General features: G+C 42.5%; 1 long non-coding RNA gene across 1 annotated transcript in view; it reads right to left on the bottom strand.

The window, feature by feature from the left end:
- The window catches only part of LOC123365952, a 104521-nt gene extending 79955 nt beyond the window's left edge, over window positions 1–24566 (bottom strand). Inside the window, exon 1 of the long non-coding RNA XR_006577851.1 lies at window positions 24476–24566. This is a non-coding gene — a long non-coding RNA (uncharacterized LOC123365952). The remainder of the gene's footprint in view (window positions 1–24475) is intronic.
- Window positions 24567–27039: the final 2473 nt, after the last annotated feature.

The raw sequence follows: 27039 nt of genomic DNA, 5'->3' as shown, positions 1-27039 counted from the left end.
CTAGTTTGCCTTGCAGTAAAACCAGAGTGCCTTAACTTCGCTGACTTTTTAATCTGGGATGGCTAATGCTTGTTAGTTATCCTGCAGTAGGGTGACCAGATGTCCCATTTTTAAAGAGACTGTCCCGTTTTTTGGGACTTTTTCTTATATTGGTGCCTATTACCTCCCCACCCCCTGTCCCGTTTTTTCCACAGTTGCTATCTGGTAACCCTATCCTGCAGTAACACACACCCTTTTTTGTCATTTAAAATATAGCCACAAACAACAACCGGTTCTGTGTAGTGTCACCACACTGGGACCCTGATCTAGCAGGGCCCTTAAAGTTAATCATCCTCTTAAACACATATAAACAGTGCTATTACTAGTCTATGGGAGCACTCATGTTCTTAAAGCTAAGCAAGTGCATAAGTGCACTGTCGGACTGGGACTTTGATGTCCCCGATAGTGGGCCATAAACTGTTATGGAAAGGACTGCTGACTACATGTTTCTTGCCTTTCTGCCCTTCTTCCTGTGCCTTTCCAGTTAAAAAAAAAATGCAAAATATATATCATCCACATGTAGTGACTGGCAAGTCTTGATGGTTCAGATAATCACTCAAAACACCAGCCATCCATAAGAATGAATGCTCCTATGAATTATCTACATCTCTTGGATGGAATCTTGGGCCTATGTAATCAATGTCAAAGTTCCCATTGATTTTAACAGGGCCTGGATTTCCCCTTTTGAGTCTACAAAATTAGATTGAGCGTCCCAGAAGAAAGGACAGTCTTGAGAGTTTTGATATATTCTGTGTCTAATCAAGCCATGAGTAATCTGAGAATAGCCTTGATCATGGTATTTCAGCACTTCTGCTTCAGGAACAGATGGGCACAAAACAAACATAACTTAAAAATTTAACAATATTATCCACATTTAAAAAAAAATAAATTTTGGGGAAAGAGTCAAGTCACTTCTTACTGCATCCAAACCAGTTTGCTCATCCCCATTTTCTAATCACAGCCTGTGACGTTGTGCAGTCTATATGGTTTTATAAAAATTTAATAAGTGAATATAATGTAACTGAGATATGCTTCATTCAAAAGGTTTCTTGTAAGGTATCATTACAAAGCTTATAATCTACTGAGTGTAATCATCTTATTTGTATAAATGTACCACTCTTGTATCTGAAACTAGAAATATGAAATATAATTCTGAGGGTCTATTGTAATTATGTAAAGTGTGGGCAATTAATGATGGTTTGGAATCTTGATGACTCCCATTAACTAGGACCATTGTCTGCAAATGGCTGTGTTTTACCTGTAGGTCTTCCTGTATACATGTGTGCTGGCAAGTGGGTAATGAAGTCTTGCAGTGACATGTGATCATGTCACCTGAACTGGAATCCATCTTTAACCTGGTGTCTTTCCATTGAGAAGGAGGGGGTGGGAACTCACAGAGGGACAAAAGGATTCCCGCCTTATGCAAAAGATATATAAAGGGGTGGAAGAGAACAAAGAGAGAGAAGAGCCATCGTGAAGAATCCCCTAGCTATCACCTGAGCTGAGACAAGAGCTGTACCAGGGGAATGAATTGTGCCCAGGTCTGGAAGGTGTCCAGTCTGAGGAAAAAACTTACTGAAGCATCTCTGAGGGTGAGATTATCTGTAGTCAGTTTGATTAGACATAGATTTGCGCATTTTAATTTATTTTGCTTGGTGATTTACTTTGTTCTGTCTCAGGTTTCAGAGTAGCAGCCATATTAGTCTGTATCCGCAAAAAGAACAGGAGTACTTGTGGCACCTTAGAGACTAACACATTTATTTCAGCATGAGCTTTCGTGAGCTACAGCTCACTTCTTCGGATGTGGAACCACTTAAATCTTACTTTCTGTGTTTAATAAAATCACTTTTTACTTATTATTAACTCAGAGTATGTATTAATACCTGGGGGAGCAAACAACAGTGCATATCTCTCTATCAGTGTTATAGAGGGTGAACAATTTATGAGATTACATTTAAACAGATTTCTTTGGGTTTAGACCCCATTGGGAGTTGGGCATCTGAGTGCTAAAGACAAGCACACTTCTGTGAGCTGTTTTCAGGTAAACCTGCAGCTTTGGAGCAGGTAATTCAGACTCTGGGTCTTTGTTGGAGCAGACGGGAGTATCTGGCTCAGCAAGACAGGGTGCTGGAGTCCTGAGCTGGCAGGAAAAAACAGGAGCAGAGATAGTCCTGGCACATCAGTTGGCAGCTCCCGGGGGCGGGGGAGGTTCTGTGTTCCAACCCATCACACAGCCTATGCTGGCAAATCCATTTCACTGTCCTCAGAAAAGTTAGCTCATAAAAATATGTACACAGAGGGCAGAATTAGAAATGAACCCCTCTACCCCAGACCCCCAAAACACCCAAACTTTTGAGTAAGTTTGGATCTGGACTTTGTGACTTGAGCCATCTCTATTCAAACCAATTGGCTTGAATATTCAACCATATACAGTAAAGCAAAACTTTTAACTACCCTTGATCTTACTAGCAGCTATTGTCATCCACTTGTGACTGTCAACTGTAAGTAATAATAATAATAATAATTTAATAAAGAGACCTTTGTCTGTCATAAGAGGACATTTCATTTTAATGCAATGCCCTTCAGAATAACCAATGGACTGACTGGTTTCAGGATTAATGAACACTTCATTGTCAGATTCAATATATTGCACTTGTGTAGTACACTGAGATGATATAATCATAGCTTTGCCCTCGAGTTTGGAATGACCCTTTCAGTTTTAGAGAGTGAATTAAATGCACAGGTGCCCCTATAAAATTAAAGTGCTGCTTTTTGATAGTCACCGTAACTTTTCCAAGGAAGGATTACAGATGGGCCCAAGGTAAACAGAGGCTATAAAATCTGTGAAAGCTACCACAAAACAGAAGAGAAACAGGATTCTTACTAGAGCTTGCAGGATATTATAAGAAATTTGGATCTAATTCTATGCAAAATAAGCAATGTTAATGCAGTGTTAGGTTTAACTATATAAATGCATAAAAATGAGTCAATTTAAACTTTGTTCTCAGAACGGGCTAGTGCACCTAGTACACTGTTGTCATTGTACAAATAGTAAAATACCAAATTTTTAAATACTAGCATTTAATGCAATTCTTAAATTGTGACATCAAGCAGAAAATTCTAAATATCTGTTCTCCTATAATGTCAACACAGCCACATCGTATGTACTGTAGATTTCACTTGTGTGTGATTTGACAGCAAACAGTAGTACATGAGAGGCACTCAGATAACATGGCACTGAAGTTGGCATAAAAACCCATAGATAGATTAGAGAGGTAAGGAAGTACATTTAAGAAGGAAAACTGAAATAAATTACTTCTGCATCACATGGGTCAATTGCAGTCCAATATAACTGTATCTGTATTAGGGGGTGTTGTACCATTATAAATACCATGGTGTTGCCTGTGTTTAACTGTAGAGGGGGTCACGTGCCCCTCCCCCCCATATGCTGCTTGTCTTATACTGAGCATGCTCAGTAACACCTACTGAAACTGCTGCTGTCACTGTGCCCTCCCACTATCAGGGGTCATCTCTGCAGTTAAAAGCAGTATGACTCGTGTGTATGTAGACAAGAGTTGGAGAATTATGGAATTCCACCACAATGAAAGGTGAGTGGCAAAAGGTCCCTCACCTGGCTTTACTCAGACACCAAAGGAAGAGACATCAGCACTGCTGGCTTGAAGAGTGTGATACCTTTTGATTCCCCTGGCGCATGGCTGCATAGCCAGCTCTACATCACTCTTCCCAGCCCTCTGTAATATAGGGAGTTTAATACAAGCCTGGAGTGGCCAGTATTAATTTTTAGAATCTTTGCGGGCCCCCACTTTCTGCACTCAAATTGCCAGAGTGGGGAATCAGACCTGACAGGGTGTAATCAGGGAGTGTAACTTAGAGCATCTCTAAGACTGCCTTATGTTGCTCTCTCAAACTAGCTTGTGGATCAGGGAGTCAGTCAAAAAGTTGTCTCGCATCACCCCCACCAAAGGCTGCTCTGGATGCCAAAAAGTTAGTCTGAGGATCTTGCCCAAGTTTGGGAACATAGGCGCCAACTTTCTCTCTCTCTATTCCCACTCCACCCCAGACCCACCCCCACTCCACCCCTTCCCACCCTCACACTGCCCCAGGCCCCGCCCCCACTCCATCCCTTAACCCAACACTGGAGCACCCACGGAGTCAGCACCTGTGTCTGGGAATTTTCTGTTTTGAATGTTTTTATTACAACCAACTCCTGTGCTTAATAATGTGTTCCACCTTATGTTTTGCTGTGACACTGAGTACCTTTCCCAGACCTGAAGAGCTCTATGTAGCTCAAGAGGTTGTCGCTGTCTCTTCCACCAACAGAAGTTGGTCCAATAAAATCTATTATTTCACCCACCTTGTCTCATATCCTGGGACCAACACAGCACTTTTTTTTTAAGCACCCCCCGCAACCCCACCCCTTGAATGATGTAGGGTTGACCTACATGAGTTACATTGTTAGTTTTTAGCTCTGGATTGGTCCTTCTTTCTTTAGATAAAAAATGAATGCTAATCAAATTTGTAGAGTTTAACACTCCATAGGCTTTGCCTATTGGTTTTATAAATTCCTTGAGACACAGGTACATTCAAACCTCAGTCAGACAAACCCTGGTTAACCAGAACTCTCACCTTATAGACTAACAGACGTTTTGGAGCATGAGCTTTCATGGGTGAATACTCACTTCGTCGGATGCATGAAGAACTCTCAGTTATCGAATGATCAGTTAGATCTCCTGGTTTTTAACTTATGGTCAGGACCTTCATAGTTATTCAATTCAGGATGAAGAAAGAGCTACAGACAAGGTCAGATTAAGGCAGTCACTGGCTCTAACACCACTATAACACCAAGCTGCCTGTGGTTCCCACCCACCCCCATACCTTGGCTGTACTCTCCAACCTGGTGGGTCTGTGGCACAGGGTTCACTGGTTTCCAGAGAATCAATGGCAGCATCAGGGGCTCCTTTACTACATACCCCAGCAGGCAGGGTGTTTCTCTTTGGGTGTGTGGGCTGGGCCTGCTGCACTCTTCTCCTCCTGCCACATAGTCCTCTGCAGCGATGGTGTTGGCAGGGTCTGCCCAGAGACAAGGATCTTGGTGCTAACACCCCATTGAGGTGTAATGTGCAGTTCACACCTCTTGCAGCTATTGTTTCAGGCTCTCTACAGACTCAAGCAGGCATCACTGCATCAATTACATTCAGGTCACATTTTCAGGCTTTTTTAGACAATCATGAGGGCAAAGATTTTTAATGAAAGCTGAGATTTTGACATTGCATGATGCCAGGAACTTGGGTCCAAGGCAAAAGCTTATAGGGCCTATGGCTTAATCTGGCCCTGGCTACAGAGGGCTCCAGTTTGAGGGATTTGTCATATCTGTAGCCTGGAGTAAATTGGCTGGTATAGCTTAAAAGCTGCACTGGCTTACTGCTCAGCACTCATCATAGGATTGTTCAGGTAAGATCCTCTAACATCTTGTCCAGTGGACCTTGACAGTTCTTCATTCAAGCTAACTGACTAAAGTTTCCAAGTTCTATTCATAGGTATTGCTCCCTCCTAGCCCAGCTATTAGCTTCTCCTGAAGATCACCAAAAAAAAATAATTGTGGTATTAGTCTACGTTAATGCCTGCTGCAAATAAATATGGATAGTAGCTGCCTCTGTGCATCTCACTCAAGCAGAGCAATAAGTGGCGCAAGAAAAACAAACAAAGCAGACAAGAAAAGAATGTCTGATTATCCTTTGGGCAACAGGACATTGTAGATCCTGTTTACAAGGGGGAAAAAAATTCACGAGAGTGACAAATGACAGCTTGTCCCGAAAGCTTATGTCAAAACCATATCCAGCTGAAAGGCTGTAACACGGTGTAAAACATGGGCTCATTAGAATTTGATATTAGCCATGTTTATAAACCAGGAAACTGATTCTGTAACCAACACAATCCAACAGGGGATAGTGAAAATGTTAATTATTATAAATGAGGAAAACTAAACAGATGGAGCAATTACAGTAGCATTGTATGAGTCTAATCCAGCTCACCTTAGCCTTAAATCAAAAGGGACAACTCAAGAAAAGAAGGGTCATGTTCTGCTGGCCTATCTATATTTGTAATAGGGCTCTACTACAGCAAACATGGGAGACTGAAGACCATAGAATATAGCCAGCTAGTGCTAAAAATAGCATCACCTCAGTCAAGGAACAGAAACAGGAGTACGCAGAGATCTTTTATAAACGATGACTCCAATTTTCAGAGGTATTTAGGAGCCTAAAAATGCAGATAGGGGCCTAGTGGCATCTATTCAAATAAAACCAACAAAGGGAAAATTTTCAAATCTAAACGTGTGAGCTGCTCATGGAAAATAAATGCCTGCAGCCCCAAACAGAAAAATGGTGCCAAATATGCAGCGACACATACAAGTTGGGTAAACTGTGCAACAAAACAAGGGAGTGATTGAGCAGATGCCTGTATGTGCATGTACAAACACCACATGCGTAACTCTTTTACATATGCAGCTGCATTCTTTGTGTATAAGTTTGCCTTTCACTGTCCCCAGCATGCATACTTTGTGCATGCAAGTTAGTTTCAAAAACTTGTGCCTATATCCCCAAACAATGTTGCCAATTTCTCTGTTAACATGATCTACATAATATGCCACAGCTATTCTTGGTGCACCTTGAAGAAAGAGACATTTGGCTCTTTATTCTTTCCCTTTCTAGATTTCCCAAAAGGGTTTCAATATGTACAATTTGTCCTTTCCTGTTTGCCTTTCCAAGATGAATAGTAAACAAACTCTCTGCTTCCACATAAAACTATGTGTTGGTTAAGGAAGAACCTTTAATTCACCTTTTAACAAGGCATGATTTGCTGCATTTATCATTTTAGCCTCAAAAGGCTTCTGACAATAAGATAGGAAGCTTGTTAAGACAGCAGGGAGAAGTAGTGAGGGTCACAGGCTATTTCACAAATTATTATGCTTCTAATGGCTCTACATGAACAAACCATTCAGAAGCAAAACAAAATTGATTTTTCCAAGATGCTCAAGCCCTAAATAAGCATCCAAGAATTCAGCTTTCCTGCACATTTACTCTCCCTTCTAGATCTTTTTGCGTCTTTCCTTTTCTCTCTCTTCGTTACTTCCATAATCGGTGAAATAGTTATTACCGGTTGAAATGGGACTACATTAACACACGCTAGGGAACTTCTAGTACGCACCCCACTTAAGCCGGTTAGCGTGCAACATGCTGGTGCGCATTAAACTTTACACCCCAGCTGGTGTGCACTAATGCACGGTGTGAACAAGCCCTAATTTGACTGCAAAAGAAAACACTGCAGGGCTCTCACTCCCAAAATTTGAACAACTTCTACCCTCTTTTCCAGAGATCACCAGGAAAGTTGGTCAGTCAGCTAAGGCAGCAGAAACCGAATAGCCAAACACACAGTTTTGGCTTGGCCTATCCCAAATAGAAATAGAAGCCTACCACAAAGTTTATATCTGGACCCAGAGATAAGGTTGTTTCAGGGAGGCATTTCCTTCCTAGAGTGCTGGATGACATACATGTGTTATGGGTGCTTTCTCTATGTTGCTATTAATTGGATATTGTGTTGAATGTAACTTAAATTAATAGGGGATTTCCTAGCCTTTGAACAATTCATTGGTGGGAATTTCACTTAAGCAACCCTAACCAGTCCACACTTTAGCGTTTGTGTTAGAACCTAAAATAGGTTGGGTCACAGATGTTTTTTAATCAATTTTTTTAAAAGGTAATTTTTAAAAGGTTGAGCTTCTCTGTAAGCCAGTTCCTAAGCTGCAACAGAATTATTACATTTCTTACACCCTCATTTTTTAAAGTTGGTTCTCAAATTCCTTTCTCCCCCTCCCCCCTTCTTTCTTTTAATAAGATTTGACTTTCCCTTAAGAATTGTTTATGGTACAAGTCTCAGAACACTGTAAACTGAGTTCAACTTCTTGCTAATGAGTTGATATTGAACTGATTTTATGAGCTGGCAATGTATCAACTACTCATCATTAAATCATTCCCAAAATGAACGTTAATGAACTTCACCAACTAGAGCAATGCAAAACAGCTCAGCCGTCTCCTGATTTCCAATTCACTGCAAAGTAACTTGAATTCAGACTACACCACTGACTTCACTGAATTCCTGTATAACAAGGGGCCGTAAAAACAACGAGTTTCTGCATATGCACACTGGATGTTCTCATACATATTAATTTGGTCACACAATGTATTCCAGCTACCCAGTGAACTCTTGCTTGGATATGAACCATCTTAACATGCTGCATCAATCTGCCAAACTCTAGTATGAGTAAACTGGATTTTATCTTTAAAAACAAGTATCTTTTCAATGTTAAAGATTTGAGTTGTGTCAATTTTTCTCATGTTAAAGGTCAAATGTAAAACAAAACCCCTGTTTTTTGCCTTGCACTGCTTCCTTGAAGATGGATAAAGATGGTTTCAAATGTTTTACATTTTCTAGCATTCGAAATACCAGGATTTCACTTCCCTCACTGTGCTGGAGGAACTAGGCACCAGGTCACACTTTTGGGAATGGGGGTTCTATCTGGGAAAGAAGTGACTCTGAAAAGGGCTCAGGGGACTTGGTGAAGAAGTCACGGAGCACAAGCCCACAGTGCAATGATCTGGCTAAAGCCATATCTGCTTTAGGGGAAAGAGTGTTTAACACACATGTTAAAATGCTAGTATAGACAAGGCAAGTTATAGTTTTAACACATTAGTCAAACTAGGTTAACTCTCAGCAGGGAACCTAGGGTCTACCTCAATCAGACTATACATGTTAAAATTACAACTTGCCTTGTCTACACTAGCTGTGAAATACTGGCTTCACTGAAGTCAATAAGAATTTTGCTGTTCATTACAATGTGGTCAGAATTTCACCCTAGCATTTTAACAGATATTAATAATTAATAAACAGGTGTTAGCTAAACATGTATTTAAAAAAAAATCCCCCCCTCCAATGAAGACAAAGCCTAAGTGGACTAACACAGTCCTTGAATGTATAAACAGAAGAATACTAAGTAGGAGGAGGAAGGTGGTATTACCTCTGTATACAATGTTAGTGAAACCATTACTAGAATACCGTGTCTGGGGTCCACACTTTTAAAAGGATTTTGAAAAACTGAAAAGGGTTCTGAAAAAAAGGTCAGAAGAATGACCAGAGTCTGGCACATCAGCCTTACAGCAAAAGAGTCAAAATGAGTGGTCTGGTAAGTATCTCAAAGAGAAGCTGAAGTGGTGTCTCGACCCCAGTTTACAAGTGCCTACGAGGGGAGAAAATTTCTGATAGCAGAGGGCTCTTTAATTTAGCAGACAACATTATGGCAAGATCTAATGGCTGGAAATTGAAGCTAGTAAAAGTTCAGACTAAAAATAAGGTGAAAATTTTTAAACAGTGAAGATAAGTAATCTCTGGAACAACTTACTTAGGGATGTAAAAAAAAAAAAAGCTAATGTAGTGCCCATCTTTAAAAAAGGGAAGAAGGAAGATCCAGGGAACTACAGGCCAGTCAGTCTCACCTCAGTCCCTGGAAAAATCATGGAACAGGTCCTCAAGGAATCAATCCTGAACCACTTAAAGGAGGGGAAAGTGATCAGGAACAGTCAGCATGGATTCACCAAGGGCAAGTCATGCCTGACTAACCTAATTGCCTTCTATGACGAGATAACCGGCTCTGTGGATGATGGGAAAGCAGTGGATGTGCTATTTCTGGATTTTAGCAAAGCTTTTGATACAGTCTCCCACAGTATTCTTGCCAGCAAGTTAAAGAAGTCTGGGCTGGATGAATGGACGGTAAGGTGGATAGAAAACTGGCTAGATGGTCGGGCTCAACGGGTAGTGATCAATGGTTCCATGTCTAGATGGCAGCCGGTATCAAGTGGAGTGCCCCAAGGGTCGGTGCTGGGGCCGGTTTTGTTCAATATCTTCATTAACGATCTGGAGGATGGTGTGGACTGCACCCTTAGCAAGTTTGCAGATGACACTAAACTGGGAGGAGTTGTTGATACGCTGGAGGGTAGGGATAGGATACAGAGGGACCTAGACAAATTAGAGGATTGGGCCAAAAGAAATATGATGAGGTTCAACAAGGACAAGTGCAGAGTCCTGCACTTAGGACGGAAGAATCCCATGCACTGCTACAGACTAGGGACCGAATGGCTGGGTAGCAGTTCTGCAGAAAAGGACCTAGGGGTTACGGTGGACGAAAAGCTGAATATGAGTCAACAGTGTGCCCTTGTTGCCAAGAAGGCTAATGGCATTTTGGGTTGTATAAGTAGGGGCATTTCCAGCAGATCGAGGGATGTGATCATCCCCCTCTACTCAGCACTGGTGAGGCCTCATTTGGAGTACTGTGTCCAGTTTTGGGCCCCACACTACAAGAAGGATATGGATAAATTGGAGAGAGTCCAGCGGAGGGCAACAAAAATGATTAGGGGGCTGGAGCACATGACTTATGAGGAGAGGCTGAGGGAACTGGGATTGTTTAGTCTGCAGAAGAGAAGAATGAGGGGGGATTTGATAGCTGCTTTCAACTACCTGAAAGGGGGTTCCAAAGAGGATGGATCTAGACTGTTCTCAGTGGTAGAAGATGATAGAACAAGGAGTAATGGTCTCAAGTTGCAGAGGGGGAGGTTTAGGTTGGATATTAGGAAAAACTTTTTCACTAGTAGGGTGGTGAAGAACTGGAATGGGTTACCTAGGGAGGTAGTGGAATCTCCTTCCTTAGAGGTTTTTAAGGTCAGGCTTGACAAAGCCCTGGCTGGGATGATTTAGTTGGGTTTGGTCCTGCTTTGAGCAGGGGGTTGGACTAGATGACCTCCTGAGGTCCCTTCCAACCCTGAGATTCTATGATTCTATGATTCTATGATGTGGGGGATTCCTCATCACTTGACATCAGTCTGAATGTCATTCTAAGAGGCGATTGCTCAAACAGAAGAGATGCAGAGATTAGGGGGTGGAATTCTATGGCCTGTGTTATCCAGGAGGACAGACTAGATGATCATAATGGTGCCTTTAAATGTAACAGCCTTTGGAGGACCAGCAAAGTGATGTCACATGAGGCCGATACCTGAACCTTCACTTCCACCTACCCTGAATTAGAAATATGCCAATTCTGGGACTGTTTTGCAGAATCCTGAGCTACATGGCACAGTTTAACATCCCCACCAATTTGAGAGACTGTCTCGCTCTCCATGCTGTACTGCCACAGCTGTGGCCAGAGATAGTCGGGCTGGGCCCTGTTCTGTTTAACAGAGGGAGCTGCTGGCAGAGTCTTTTCCAGGAAGGGGTTGAGATGTCAGAATTCTGTCTCGATCCTCACCCCATCCTTGGTTCAGTGTAGCTTAGATGGGTTATTCTTCAGGGCACACTACAAGGCCATCTCTTTTCCTAGGCTTTTGGTGGGGAAGATGAGGGCAAGCTGAAGATTGGGTGCAGGGGTATACTGTGTGGCTGAAGTGAAGATCTTTTCTCCTCTTTTCTGGTTTAACAAACGCAAGCACAGCAATTTTCTTGATTCCTTTGTTTTGAACTTTTAATGCATGTTAAAGAAATCTTGAGCTTCTGGCGAGGTGCTGTCTGGTTTTTAAAAAAACCTAAAGAAGATAAATGCAGCATAACAGAAAGAAATATTCTTTGCCGAAGCAGTGGATTTTAGAAAGAACTAGATTAAAAATACTGCTTTAACTATTGATGTTATTTTTAATCATATTGCGACATTATGTCACAGAAGCTGTCACACCATTTAAATACATCCCAATTCGCTCACTGAAACAGTGAATCTTAATTAATATCACAGTTATTAGGAGGTAACAATGGCTGTACCCATGGACCCAGGTCTCCAATAAGGGTATGTCTACACTGTGTTTTAAAACCTGAGGCACCATGTCTCAGAGCCCGGGTCTACAAACTCAGGCTCACACTATGGCAGTACAGATCCATCTATTTCATAGAATCATAGAATATCAGGGTTGGAAGGGACCTCAGGAGGTCATCTAGTCCAACCCCCTGCTCAAAGCAGGACCAATTCCCAACTAAATCATCCCAGCCAGGGCTTTGTCTAGCCTGACCTTAAAAACCTCTAAGGAAGGGGATTCCACCACCTCCCTAGGTAACCCATTCCAGTACTTCACCACTCTCTGAGTGAAAAAGTTTTTCCTAATATCCAACCTAAAGATGTTGTGGGAGGGGGAAGTAAGGCTTCTTCAGGCGGTACCTCTGGGTCTACTGGAATAGGAACAGGATGTGATTGATCCTGCAGTTGTGATGATGCTGCCTGGTGTCTTGCATCAGTATTTCAGTCCTGCTTCCTTACAGCATGACTATACCTGAAAGGATCTCACTATTCCAGATGTAAAATGTTTCTCCGTGTCAACATTTTATTTTAATGCACTTTTCACTAGGTCTTGCGGCAGCTGGGGACTGCTAATGTCACGGCTCAGTACATGCAGTAGTGAAGCACTGCATCAGCTTGCCACATCGTCGTGCAGATCCAGTTACATGGCTCTTTAACAGTGAATGAGAACAGAGGTGGCAAACTCTGAGGCTATAGGGAGAACCAGAACATGCCCAACAAGCTACACATGCACTGTTACAGCTGGGTGAACACTAATTCAGGCATAGACTATAGCTGAAGAGGGTTGCAAGAAGCAGCTAAAAGGGACGTGTTAGTCTGTTTCAGTACGTTATTTCTCTGTGGTCAACACAGTTGAGTGGTAAAAGTTAAATGGGGCTGACAATATAGGAAGCGGAAAATCTCTGAACCATACAGACCTAGTGAATAAAATTGCTATTTTCTTGCATCAGCAATGAGAGAGGGTTTCAAATATATGGCACCGTAAACTGAGTTGCATATGGTAATTCAAGTTGTATCAATGACTGATTTTAACTTGTTCATCCCATTTGACAAATCTTCCCCTCAAATAAGAGGCACAGCTGAGAATTTTTTACAAGTCTCTTGAAGATCATCTGCAAAATAATTAGTAATTTTCAAAGGAGTTGAGGACCTACAGCTTCCACTGAAGCCAGCAGTTGCATAGCGGCTTTGAATATTAGGTCCCTTTTTATGTAAGGTACTTAAGACACCCAAATCTGAAATTTGGCTTATTTATTCTACAGAGTGAAGTGCAGTGAGACTTGCAGGTGCTCAGCACTTCAGGATTAAGACCTAAAATAGTACATTTTTCCTTTGGAGGCCCAGTCCTGTGAAGTGTCAAACTCCTACAAAAGCTATTTCATTCAACTGGAGGTGTGGGCGCTCAGGATCTCACAAGATCGGGCCATTGGCAAGGATGGTCCAGAGACAAGAATAGCAAAGAATAGCAAATATGGCAGGTGACCAGTTTGGCTTAACAGAGAAATCTTTGGTGAACTTAAACACAGAAAGGAAGTTTACAAGCAGTAGAAACTTGGACAGATGATTAGGGAGGAGTATAAAAATATTGCTTGAGCATGCATGGGGTGTAATCAGGAAGGCCAAAGCACGATTTAAGTTGCAGTTGGTAAGGGATGTGAAGGGTTACAAGAAGGGTTTCTACAGGTATGTTAGCAACAAGAAGGTGGTCAGGGAAAGTGTGGGACCCTTACTGAATGGGGGAGGCAACATGGCGACAGATGATGTGGAAAAAGCTGAAGTACTCGATGCTTTCCCCCCTCCCCTCGGTCTTCACAGACAAGGTCAGCTCCCAGACTGTTGCACTGGGCAGCACAGTATGGGAAAGAGGTGAGCAGCCCTCAGTGGAGAAAGAGCGGGTTAAAGACTGTTTAGAAAAGCTGGACATGCATAAATCCATGGGGCTGGATGCACTGAATCCAAGGGTGCTAAGGGAGTTAGCTGATGTGATTGCAGAGCCATTGGCCATTATCTTTGAAAACTCGTGGTGATGAGGGGAGGTCCCGGACGATTGGAAAAAGGCAAATATAGTGCCCATCTTTAAAAAAGGGAAGAAAAAGAATACAGGGAACTACAGACCAGTCAGCCCCCCTAAGTCCCCAGAAAAATTATGGAGCAGGTCTTCAAGGAATCCATTTTGAAGCACTTGGAGGAGAGGAAGGTGATGAGGAACAGTCAACATGGATTCACCAAGGGCAAGTCATGCCTGACCAACCTGATTGCCTTCTATGATGAGATAACTGGCTCTGTGGATATGGGGAAAGTGGTGGATGTGATATACCTTGACTTTAGCAAAACTTTTGATATGGTCTGCCACCTTATTCTTGCCAGCAAGTTATAAAGTATGGATTGGATGAACGGATTATAGGGTGGATAGAAAGCTGGCTAGATCGTCAGGCTCAGTGGCTCCATGTCTAGTTGGCAGCCGGTATAAAGTGGAGTGCCCCAGGGGTCTGTCCTGGGGCTGGTTTTGTTCAACGTCTTCATTAATGATCTGGATGATGGGATGGATTGCACCCTCAGCAAGTTCGTGGATGACACTAATCTGGGGGGAGAGTTAGAGATGCTGGAGGGTAGGGATAGGGTCCAGAGTGACCTAGACAAATTGGAGGATTGGGCCAAAAGAAATCTGATGAGGTTCAACAAGGACAAGTGCAGAGTCCTGCACTTGGGACAGAAGAATCCCATGCAGTGCTACAGGCCTGGGACCAACTGGCTAAGTGGCAGTTCTGCAGAAAAGGACCTGGGGATTACAGTGAACAAGTAGCTGGATATGAGTCAACTGTGTGCCCTTGTTGCCAAGAAGGCTAACAGCATATTGGGCTGCATTAAAGGAGCATTGCCAGCAGATTGAGGGACGTGATCATTCCCCTCTATTCAGCGCTGGTGAGGCCACATCTGGAGTATTGCATCCAGTTTTGGGCCCCCCCACTACAGAAATAATGTGGACAAATTGGAAAGAGTCCAGCGGAGGACAATGAAAATAATCAGCCGGCTAGGGCACATGACTTACGAGGAGAGGCTGAGGGAACTAGGCTTATTTAGTCTGCAGAAGAGAAGTGGGAGGGGGTGGAGATTTGATAGCAGCCTTCAACTACCTGAAGGGATGGAGCTAGGCTGTTCTCAGTGGTGGCAGATGACAGAACAAGCAGCAATGGTCTCAAGTTGCAGTGGGGGAGGTCTAGGTTGGCTATTAGGAAACACTATTTCACTAGGAGGGTGATGAATCACTGAAATGGGTTACCTAAGGAGGTGGTGGAATCTCCATCCTTAGAGGTTTTTAAGGCCCGGCTTGACAAAAACCTGGCTGGGATGATTTAATTGGGGTTGGTCCTGCTTTGAGAAGGGGGTTGGATTAGATGACCTCCTGAGGTCCCTTCCAACCCTGAGATTCTATGATTCTGACCAAAACAAGTTGAACCAATTAAAAAAAAGAAAAGCCAAAGATCACTATACAAGGAGTAACTAAAAAAAAAAAAAAAAATGAAAGTCTGGATGTAACTGATACTCACCAGCAGCAACTTCTCCAACAGAAAAATGTCACTTCTTTCTCTCCCTCCCCGGACATAGTCTTGAATCAATTTTTATATTTATAGACCAAAGTATTAGGTGTATCTTGTCAGCATACAGTGAGTGCTTTAAAGTAAACATTTACAGCACCTCAGAATTTGACTTTACTGCAATACTTCCTGTTCTAAGTATAGGAAATGCTACAAATATCATAGTAAAGTCCAAATACCACAGAGCAATACGTCTTTTTTTAATGGCACCTTCTAAATAGAGTTAGTAAAACTGCACAGTAAGCTTATCACTACGACCATTCAGAACTGGAATACTACAGGCACATTACATTCTAGTTGTAAATCCACTGAGGTCAATGGGGCAATACCAAGGATTAATCTGACCCTTGGGGGGGGCGGGGGAGAAGGATTGAGGATTCCAATTAGAAACTACTATTTTAGTAGAGAAAGTGGTGAGGAGACTGATTTGTAAGATCAGTGTTACTGAAGGGATGTCTGAAAACATCATTTGGGATGAAGGCTGTTGTGAGAAAGTAGCTGATTAACATTGCCTGATGAGTCAAAAAAAAGGAAGGAAGAAGCGTATGAGAGGTTGCTGAGAGAATTAGGGTCAAACAGACAAAAGTATAACAAATGCTGAAAAATTCTTGAGGGGTCCATCCTGGTCTGTTTTTCAGGGATGGGGAAAATTAGAATGCCCTTGTTACTATTAGTAAAGGGGGGGAAATAGGCAACAGTATTATCCAAAGGCCCTGAAGTGCATTGCAGAGCCAGAAATTTAAACTGACCCAGCTACGTCGCTGAGGGGTGCGATAAACCCAAGTTGTCCTGCTATGAAAAATGTAACAAAGCAGAATGGCTTTCAGCATACACTCAAGAGGACAAATTCTGCCCCGCCTTTTACTGCCTTGTGACATCACTGAAGTAACTCAAAATTGGCCAGTGTATCAACTCTCTCTCTAAAGAGACCAGGAAATGAAGCAGTATGGAAATGGAATCACCATACAATCTCCTTCCTCTGTCCTAGATAAAATGACAAAAGAATTATGTTTAAAAATAGCATATTCTAACCTAGTGTCAAAGGCAGTTTGGCTCCCACCCCTATAGGTTATAAACATGCTTTCTAAACACAGACCTCTGGCCACCGATGACAGTGTTCAGGTGGCCCTTCCAGAAGAGCAATGGGTGGGGTGGAGAATGCAGCACATGAACTGCGCATGCTGTCCCTGATTCTGGCTCTGTAATGCACTTCAGTGCCCAGTGAACTTAATCCAGCATCTGGCATGATAATCATTAAATTCAAGTAAGGTAGAATTTTACTATAATAGTAAAAGCATGGATTATGCTTATCAGTGTAAAGTCCTATTCTGGAATGTTTAGTATTGGAGACGGACAAATCCAGAACTGGATCTGAATTTCACCAGTTGCCCCTGCCTTTAAAATGGGCCTAACCAGCACCCCAGATCTGAACACAGCTCCAACTTTTAGGGTGTGAAATTCAGATCCTGATTCAAAATTATGGCTTGGGCCTCAGCTCTACATAAGCAGCAAAGAGTCCTGTGGTACCTTATAGACTAACAGACGTATTGGAGCATGAGCTTTCGTGGGTGAATACCCACTTCGTCGGACGCATGCATGTATTCACCCACGAAAGCTCATGCTCCAATATGTCTGTTAGTCTGCAAGGTGCCACAGGACTCTTTGCTGCTTTTACAGACCCAGACTAACACGGCTACCCTTCTGATACAGCTCTACATAATGCACCCAACTCTGCTCTCATTTACACTGGTGTAAGTCTGGAGCAACCCCAGTGAAATCAGTGTAATTCCACTGATTTCAATTCAAGGTAGCAGACCAGCCTCAGGCCTATAGATGTCAAACTCTGAAAATACTGAATTAAACACTTTTCTAAGATAATCTTTTAGGAGGGTTTTTTTAAACACACACACACACACACACACAAGTTGTATGTTTTGAAACCTCTTGGAATCCTCTACCCCTCCCTTGTATGTGTCTCTCTCATCAGTCTATATGGTACCACTTTTCTGCTTGCAAAGCAGCAATACAGCTGCAATGCCAGTATGCCTAAAGCTTGCCTCAGGCAAGTGTTAAACCTTTACCACCCTCCTGAATTATACCAGCAAACACAGTGCAAGAGCTATCCAGAAATCCTTTCCTTTGGACATGTGCCCTTTGCAGAGATAGATACTTCAAAAGACTAAAGCCTCTCAGCTCATTCCTGGAAATAATTTTTTTAAATAATTAAATTTAAACGCAAATCACTGCATATTTTAGGCAGGAATCTAAAGGAAAGCCTCAGATAAAAACAGCAGCCCCTTCTTTTGCATTAGCTAACAGCGTACTTTTGAAGCCATTTGCCCTCCAAATAGCTATATTTCCTCTCAGAGTCATTAGAAGTCACTGGGACTTTTGCCCAAGTAAGAGGTGCTAAATTGGGCCTTTAAACAGCATTTAATAATCATACCCTATTTAATCTTTACAGGATAGACTCAAATCCAAGAACCATGAAGGGCATTCGACCATGTGATTTGTGCAGCAGAGACGGAGAAGCAGGGGAAGATCGGCTGGATGGCAGTGGTGCACTAGCATCCTATTAAAAGCGCACTATGTGATAAAGTGGTGTTTTCTTTGCTATCACTTTGGTGGAGCTGCTTTCAATAAGAGAAAATACCAGGTGTATTGAAGGGGGTGTGACCCAGGGTGCCAACTGGCAGAGGGTACAGGGGATGCATAGAGTTTTACTGGGAGCCACTGGGTCAGATATACACATAATACATCACTAAAGGGTGGCATGTAAGGTCTCTACCAAGCCCCATGACCCCACTGGTTGTCAGAATCATTTTAAGAATGTATGTAAGGAGAATATTTGAGTATGTATCTATAATGAAAATTGTGTTCTTGAGGCAGGTAACCAGGCAGTGACAAGTCTCAGTTAGGTTCCTTTCAAGCAGGAGGTAGTAGACACCTAGCTCTGTCTGGTCATGTGTGTATTGATCCTGAATGCCTGTTTGCACACAGAGTCAAATGCTAGTCAAGAGATGGCAAAAATCTTCAAGAGGGGGAAATTTAGAGGGGAAAAATAAAAACAAGCAGCAGGAAGGGATCCTGTTTATAGACAATGGAATGTTGGGATATATCTGGGGCAGGGTTGGGGGAAGAGTGGGAGGGTGCAGACATACACCCTGGATCCTTCACTGAAGCAGCAAGCTAACAGCATGTTTGTCTTATGAACGTGGGGGCGGAGGGATCATAGCTAAGCCTGACTACAAAACGCTGGGTGAGCATTACTGCACAAGATGTGCATGTACCTAGTTAAGTAAGTCTAGGCTCTAGAATGCATGTTAAGATTTTATTTTATATGTAACCATTTGTTTCCAATATTTCAACGTGCTCTTGAATCTCCATGTTATGTTTAGTAAACTTTTACCTGATTTCAAAATAAACAAATCTGAGGGCTGCATGTTAAGCCAAGTGGTGATCTGAGGTGAAGCTGGTAAGCTCGGGTGTACTGCTTCTTTGGAAGCAGCAAATCTGTGAACACTGAGTGTCCAGTGGACAGGGGCGGCTCCAGGCACCAGCACGCCAAGCGCGTGCCTGGGGCAGCAAGCCATGGGGGACGCTCTGCCGGTCGCCATGAGGGCGGCAGGCAGGTTGCCTTCGGCGGCATGCCTGCGGAGGGTCCGCTGGTCCCGCGGCTTCGGCGGACCTTCCACAGGTGTGCCGCCGAATCCGCGGGACCGGAGACCTCCCACAGGCAAACCCCCGAAGGCAGCCTGCCTACCGTGCTTGGGGCGGCAAAATACCTAGAGCCGCCCCTGCCAGTGGACCAGGGGCTGGATGCTCCAGGGAAGACCTCGGAGGACTCAAGAGTTGGAGTGTGCCTATCGCTAACCTGTAGAGACAGCAGGGCCTGGAAGGACTAGAGAGGAGTGCTTGTGTTGCCCATGGCTAGTGGAGTTGGGGAGTTGACCCATGGCAAGCAGACAAGGCTTCCTTATGCAAAGGACAGCTGGTAGCAGGTTGCCTGACAATGCTGGGTATCCCCAAAGAAGCATCACAGGAGTGTTTCTTTTAAATGACACCTGCTGCTCTCTCTCAGTTTGGGCCAGATTCTGTCTGGCCCTTATGTGAGTACATGGTAGGAATAGAGGAGAGAGTGCAAGGAGCCTCCCTCACTTGAGCAACCCATGTAAAGAACACACAGAACTGCGATCTCTGTGCTCAGAACAGTACCAGGGTTCCACCTCCCTTACTTCCCAGGAGGTACACGGTGTCTCAAAGGGGATAAAGAGAAAATGGGCCTCAGGGACTGGCTGGCTGCACATGGGGCAATAATCTACAGCCCACAATAAAAAAATTATAGTTGTGGGAAAGCTTCCCCTGTATGTGTGGGGAACTCCAACACCACCCTGACTCACTTGAAGCAGGATGTCCCCAATGCAGCCCTGGGATGGGGTCACTATGCTGTCCCTAAACAAGGCCCATTCAAGCCATTTCTTATTAATTCTGGCAGCCCATCTGTTTTTTGGAGGATTTCTGATTTTTCTTTTAAGTTTCCAGCACAAAGTTAAAGCAAAGGTTCCAACTGATCCTAATTGCATCCATGTGCAGGCTCCAACACTTGCTCATAGGAATAACTCAGCCACGCCAGATGGTACCTGATTTATCAGACTTTGGGGAGGGTACTTCAGAACAAAATGCCTGCAAAAGCGTCTGTGGAAACGGGAAAGGAGTGACTGCACTTGCTATGCGATGCTTAATCATTCCGATAGACATTTTTATAAGGAGAGCACAGTCAAGCCCAATCAGTATGGATGATTGTTAAAAAATAGATAGGTTTTTACTAATGAAGATGGCTCAGGCACTTGGTAACACAAAGCCTTTCGCTCCTAGACTACTGGACCGAATCCAGAGCACTCCTGTATTTATCAAGCACGGACCGTTCAACAGCTGTTTGGTGAACTACGTAACATAGATTCTAGGGAGAAGGGGTTTTGTTCCAATTCCTAAAGAATAAGTGACCATGTGATAACTCACTATTCACCCTCTTAAACTGCTTCCTCCCAGAAAAGGTTTGGCCACATTTCTAGGGAGGAAAAGCTTGTGCACCTGCTTCTTCTGTAACTGCCCAGTGATTAGATCTCTGTCTCTAAAGGCTGTCAGTCTAGCCTTTTTCACAGGCATTAAAATTACTAAAAAGTTAAATTTAAAGGAGAAAACTGACTGTGTACTAAGGATCCAATGAAGCGGAAGGTGTGCCCCCTGTGCAAGCGACAAAGAAGTGTCACTCCCAGGATGCTCTGGAGGTGAAAGCTAGCCATGCCCAGTCTCTCTGCCTTCACACTGGCTCCAGGGCTCCCTTTCTCCCCTGGTTACCTAGAGATCAGTACTCAACAGAGATGCAGTTCCAGGGACATCTCACTACACTTACAGGGGCCTTCCAGGAGGGAAAGGGACTGAATTAAAGGGGGCTTCACACAGTACAGAGGGTTCCACAGAAAGTCAATATAGTCTCAGACGGTATTAGCTTGTCTGGAAATTCTCTGGGAATGCGTTGCGGGGAGGTAAGAGTCATCTGTGATTCCACCCTCCCTGGTCATCCCTATGCAAACTGGGGGACAGTGCCAGGTAAACAGTTGCACCTACTTTTGCACAAACAGGAATAAAGCCACATGGGCTCACCAACACATGATCTGCCCCCATCCTTCTAGCCTTCCTTGATCCCTCTGTATTATTTCCCCAGCCCCATTAGTGTTTGCCCAATTTTTTTTATATAAAATGCTTGTTGTTATTTCCACTTTTCTTAATATATAAACAATCGTGAGAAGGAGGGAAAAGCAGATGCTTTAGCATACAAAGAATAGATATATAGTATCTGAAGGAAATAAACCATAGTTCTAAAAATAAACGTAGGAAATAAATTTCCTATCAGGCAGGATTTATTTCTACTTTTAATCTGTGTATACTAAATTATACAAGCTCGGTACACCTAGTGAATGATAAAGTGATTAGTCCATCCTCTGCTACACCTCCCAATTTAGAAGCTGGATTTAATAAATGTGCTGTTTACCCTTCTCTTCCAAGGCATGAATAAAGATGGTAAATAAAATCGAGCCTAACAGTGATCCTCGCGACACCCCAGGTGGACACCTCTCCAGGATTCAATACTTGGCTGCAAATCATTGCCATTTATTTATACTCCTTCCATCCATGTGACAGTGCTTATCCCCAAGTCAGTAACAATTAATTGGTCAAGATAGGAGGCATTGTATCAAAACTTTTCCTAGTATCTAGAACTGTACTGTATGTTATGTCTATGCCATCCTTCCCAGGGGCCATACATTTTGTAATTAAAAAAGGTAATCAAGGTTGTCAGAGATGATTTACTCTTTATAAACCTCTGCATTTATTTCTTATGATTCCAATAGCCTTTTGGTGCTTGCAGATATTTTTCCTTTAAGATCTGTTTCATTATTTTACTAAGGACAGATAGTGATTTCCATTAGTTGATATCACATTTGCTCCTCCACCCCCATTCCCTCTCAAAACGTCTAATACCTCACTATTCAAAAATAATCATGAATGATTCAAGGCGTTTATTAGCTAATTCTGGGAAGATCCTAGGCTGCACATTAGCTAGACCTCTGATTTTTATTCTATATCACCATTTCAATTTTTGGATCATTCAGCTTTAAATGACCATAGCTAGACCAAGTGAACAGGTTTTCTTCAAACATTGCTTGTTTAGTAGATCTCATTCAGACTTAAGAATTAACCCAAGTTTGAAGACTTATGTACTGTATTAGGGTGGTGTTAAAAAAAATCTAGTTTGTATTGTGTTGTATTATTTATAATAATGATATCCAGAGTTTAAGTATATTTAAGTATAAGAACACAGGAGCAGAGTTAAGGTTAACCTTTCAAACTTCCCTTCCATTTCATACTTTTGAGTGCTTGATTTCTCAGCCTTAAAGTTCTATTTAATAGCAGTGGTCTTTTTAAAATATTTTTGTTTTATAAATGTGATGCTTCTGGAGTGAAGTGGACTTGGTTTATTTGTTTGATTTGTTTTTTAAATAAAGGAAAATTCCAAGATCTGGAACTATTTGCCTTTACAGTTGCCTGTGCCTTTTCTGAGGCTAGCAGAATCCAGCCTTCTATTAACCTAGACCTCCTGGGTACCAAGTACAATATGCCCCTTTATCTTTATTTGGCAACTTGTGTATCAGGAAGCAGATTTTATTTAACATTCAGGAAGTCACCACTTTACTACATGGCACTCACTAAATCAATTCCCATTAAGTGGAATTTATGCTAATACTGTCCCAAGTAATTATTTGTTATTGTCACTCACTCATCAGCCTAATCAGCTTTTTAGTAGATGCATTTTGAAAGCTTTAATTGTGTTAGCTCTCATCCAATTACTCCTTCCCCCCAACCCCCCTAGTTTAGCCAAGTGCTTATTCATATTTAAGGTGCAGTTCCATTCTGAAAGGGGCCTCTAAAATAATGTTGTATGAGTCCATGTTTATTGCCTGTCAATCAGTTTCCATATCAGATGTGGTCAGTTTACAAGTAGACATATGTTTTTTTTCTAACTACTGGCCCCACAAACTCAGCGTGGGCTCTGACAGTCTTTCCATCTCACACATACTTCAGCATAAAAAAGATTCTCTAGGCTAAATTAGGCCCTTGTCTACACCTACAGCACTATTATTGTCAGTGGGCTTGCACAGGTGTAACTGATTAGACATCAGTCAACAATTATTGTAGGGCCTGATTGAAAGCCTATTGAAGTCAACTGGCTCCCATTCATTTCTATGGTTTTGGATCGGGCCCTTAATGCACAAGATGGAATAGAATCCAGCTCGTCTGTTAGCTAGGTTGTCTCTGCAGGTCTAACAAGCAAAAAACTGATTTTTTGGATCTGTGGCCAAATCAAAAGATTTGGGGGGAAAATTAGTTTGTTTTGAACTAACCCCCCTCCCCCCCAAAAAATTTATGCAATGAAATGAAAACCCCTCAAAAAATTCATTGGGGTCAAAAAGAAAGGTTGCTTTGAGTCAACTTTACATTTCAAAACTGTCATTATGAAATTATATTTTTGAAGCTATTTTGATTTTTTTTCCAGCAGCACACTATTTCAATATTTCTGAAATTTTTTGTTTCAGGTTTTTTGGCTGAAGCTATTCACCCAAATTCATGAATAGCTTTTGTGCTCCCCTTCCCCTGTCCCACCAAAATGCATTTTTCAGCAAATTTACTATTTGCCAAAAAAATTCACCCAGCCTATTTCTGTCACTGAAGTAAGTGATCTGATTCTGAATACACACAGATTGCAGGTCAGCTGAGTAAGAAGGTGCCATTTTTATAGAATCACTTTTCTGACTAGAACCACACTATAAGGGATATTTATGCATCAACCATACTGTTCAGAGTTCAGTCATTTTTAACTTACCCTTCACTAAAAAGCAAAAGTTGCAATGATTTTTTTTCTCCAGATGGGGAAGAAAAAATAGTCACCTACATAACACTCCAAAACAAAAAAGGTTTTACTTAACCCTGCTGCAGAGAGTTTCTGTTCAGCCAGCAGGCCTAGTGGCCAGATCCTGCTGCTCTAGTCTCTCTTTCACTTCAGTGTTTCAGGGATGCCTGGCTGGGGGGTCAGCTTTCTTGCTGGGAACACCCAAGTCCTGCCCATCTTAGGACTAGGCCTAGGGGAATCTGGGGTGAGTAGGGGGACCCAGGTCCTCTCACTCCCTGAAAGTGTGACAGCATGTGCTGGTCTACACTTGACCCACCTCCTGTTCACCTTCCCCTTGGCCACTTGCTGCCACATCCGACATCTCAGTTTATGGCGTGGCTGTTCTTTGATTATAGTCCTTTGCGCCAACCCCCAGAGTCTCAGGGCTGATGAAGACAACCCTTTGGTGCCCCACATTGTCCTCCGTACCTCTGGGTGATGTCTCCAACAAGGGACAAGAGGAAAGACTCACAGCTGGACCTCTTCAGTAAGTGCTTCAGCTCTTCCTGTCTCAGGACAGCTTTGGGGTTTCTCCCCCTGGCTTGGAATTCTTTTTATACTGCTTCTTTCCCCAAGAGCATGCTCAGTAGTGCCTGAGCTTTCCTGGCCCAGTCCTGCTCCATCTTACCCTCCCAGAACTCCATGCACAGACCAAGAATGGAAAAATGGAGCCCAAAGGTTCTGATATAAACTGAAACAAAACAATTATAATGAAAATGGTTTTTAACCTTACCTACTCTGATTGTGTCTGATAATACACCAATGTTAAGATAGTCATTGAGAGTGACCAAGTTTAGAAATAAGAGTTTTTAAAATCTCAAATGTATTTGAGTTTATAATAATGTGAATATTGCTTCACAAAACACGCCACAGAGCAAGCTGGGTACAAGTCTTCTTTAAGAGTCCTTATTTTGGCCTGATATGATTTATTGTACATATAAAACTCCCTCATTGTCCTCCATTGATACATTGTTCAGCTTTCCCTTCTGCAAAGACAAAACCAAGAGGAGGATTAAAACCAGAAGATAATCTCCAATATGAATTGGTTTAACGCTCCAGTGTTTTAGTACAGTAAATATTCTCTTCTTCCTATTTTCCTTAGAGGCAGAAATCAATACAGCTGGCCCACTCAGCGGTATCTCTTCCCTCCAAGCTTTCTAGTGCAGGTAACTCAAGAAACTAAATTATCCTTTCAAGCAAACCCTATACTTTGCATTTTTACCCAAAGTGAACATAATACATATCCCTACTCTTGTTGTTATAAAGGATGGGCAACTCCCCTTTTCTGCCCTGTAGGCCAGGAAAGGAATGTAATGGGTGGTCATCTTAAGTCTCTAGCAAATGTTTGTGTATCAAATGAGCAACCACTGAAGGAAATTCAGATGTGTATGTACAAGACTAAGTGCTAGTCTACACTAGAAACACTGTCCAGTGAAGACACTCTGTGCTGACGGGAGAGAGCTCTCCCATTGGCATAATAAAATGACCTCCGTGAGAGGTGGACAGGAGAGAGCTTCTCCTACTGACCTAGCACTGTCCACAGCGGTGCTTAGGTCGGTGTAACTTATATCACTCAGCAGAGTGGCTTATTCACCCCCCCAAGTGACGTACATTATTCCAAAGTAAGTGGTAGTGTAGACAAGGCCTAGGAGAGGTTTGAAAGGCCAAGAGCTCCCAACACAAAGCAGCTGAAAGTGCCTTAAAACTGCCAAGTCTCAGCACACCATGCTTGTGATTTTTGAATCTTCCTTGTAAGAGTTGCAAAGCAAATATAAAACTTCATTTTACTTATCCAGGGAGCTTTCCTAAAGAGGGAAAGACACTTAGCTTTAGCTGTTTGCTTTCTGAAATTCACATCTGCTTATGAAATGTAGGTGGCACACGTTATGGCTTTTCTAAAATGAAAATAAACACTTCCCTGATTGGTGGATAAAGTTAACAGAAATTGATAAATTACTTTCCATCCCACTGGGCAAGAAATCTCCAAAGTTTTAGATTTCAGTTGTATGAGAAATTACTTCTGCAATTCAGCCAGCAGGAGCAAATTTAACTGTGTTTTTTAATCTTATCAGAGTGTGACAAAAATCAGAAATTTCATAGCTTTGCCACTGCAACATATGAATGCACAAGTTACAAGGGCTCTGTTTAGAGCATTCTAATGCGTATTTGTAATGCTCATTTGAAAGTTAGGAATTCTTAGGATGTTGGAAGACTGCTCTCCAAATCATGTCAGCTGCACTGCCTAAAGGAACAGAAAGTAACACGCAGAAAGGATTACTGCTTGAGCTACACAAGGTCTGTTTCACACTTCCCCGAGCATACCCCCTGCGTTTAGGCTTCTGAGCACTCAACAGTTAGTTAAAACACTGACTAAGAATATATTTGCTGAAGTTTGAGTTAGTCTCTTTTTTAAAAATTCTTCATTTGGCAACTTCAGTATTAAAAATTTTCAAAAAGTTTTCAGGAATACCTGTCACTGATTTATTACCTCTATTCTGGGAACAGAGCTGCTGTCTCAGTGAAGGCTGCTATTTTAATGGTACAGCAGGGTATTCCCAACAGGGTTACCAGACAGCGTGGGACTGAGGTAATTCAGGTCCCACTAGAAATCAGGGAGTTTCAAAGCTGCACTGGGAAAGTAGAGACCTCACTACTCTCTATTAAGGACATCTGCCCTCCACCTGTCAAGGTTAGTTACATGGCGATTCTGTGGCTATTACACCCAGTCTCTCCTAGATATATATAAAGAGCAGTGTTGGCAAGAAATGTCTTCAGCAAGTCAGGAAATTATGCCCATTCCTCTCCGACGATGACTTAGCCACAGTAATGTATGCTTGTGTCTCCTCCAGGTGACACACTGCAACTCTGTCTGGGGAAGACCAAGAAGTATTCATGGGAGCTCTGGCACACAATAGTCCACTACAAGACATTGTAAACAGAACATATCACAGTGTCTCCCTTCCAGTTCTGTTTCAGGGCCATTGTCCTGATCT

Source organism: Mauremys mutica, chromosome 3, assembly GCF_020497125.1.
Source record: "Mauremys mutica isolate MM-2020 ecotype Southern chromosome 3, ASM2049712v1, whole genome shotgun sequence".
Taxonomy (NCBI): Eukaryota; Metazoa; Chordata; order Testudines; family Geoemydidae; genus Mauremys; species Mauremys mutica.
This window is presented reverse-complemented; position numbering and strand designations above follow the sequence as displayed.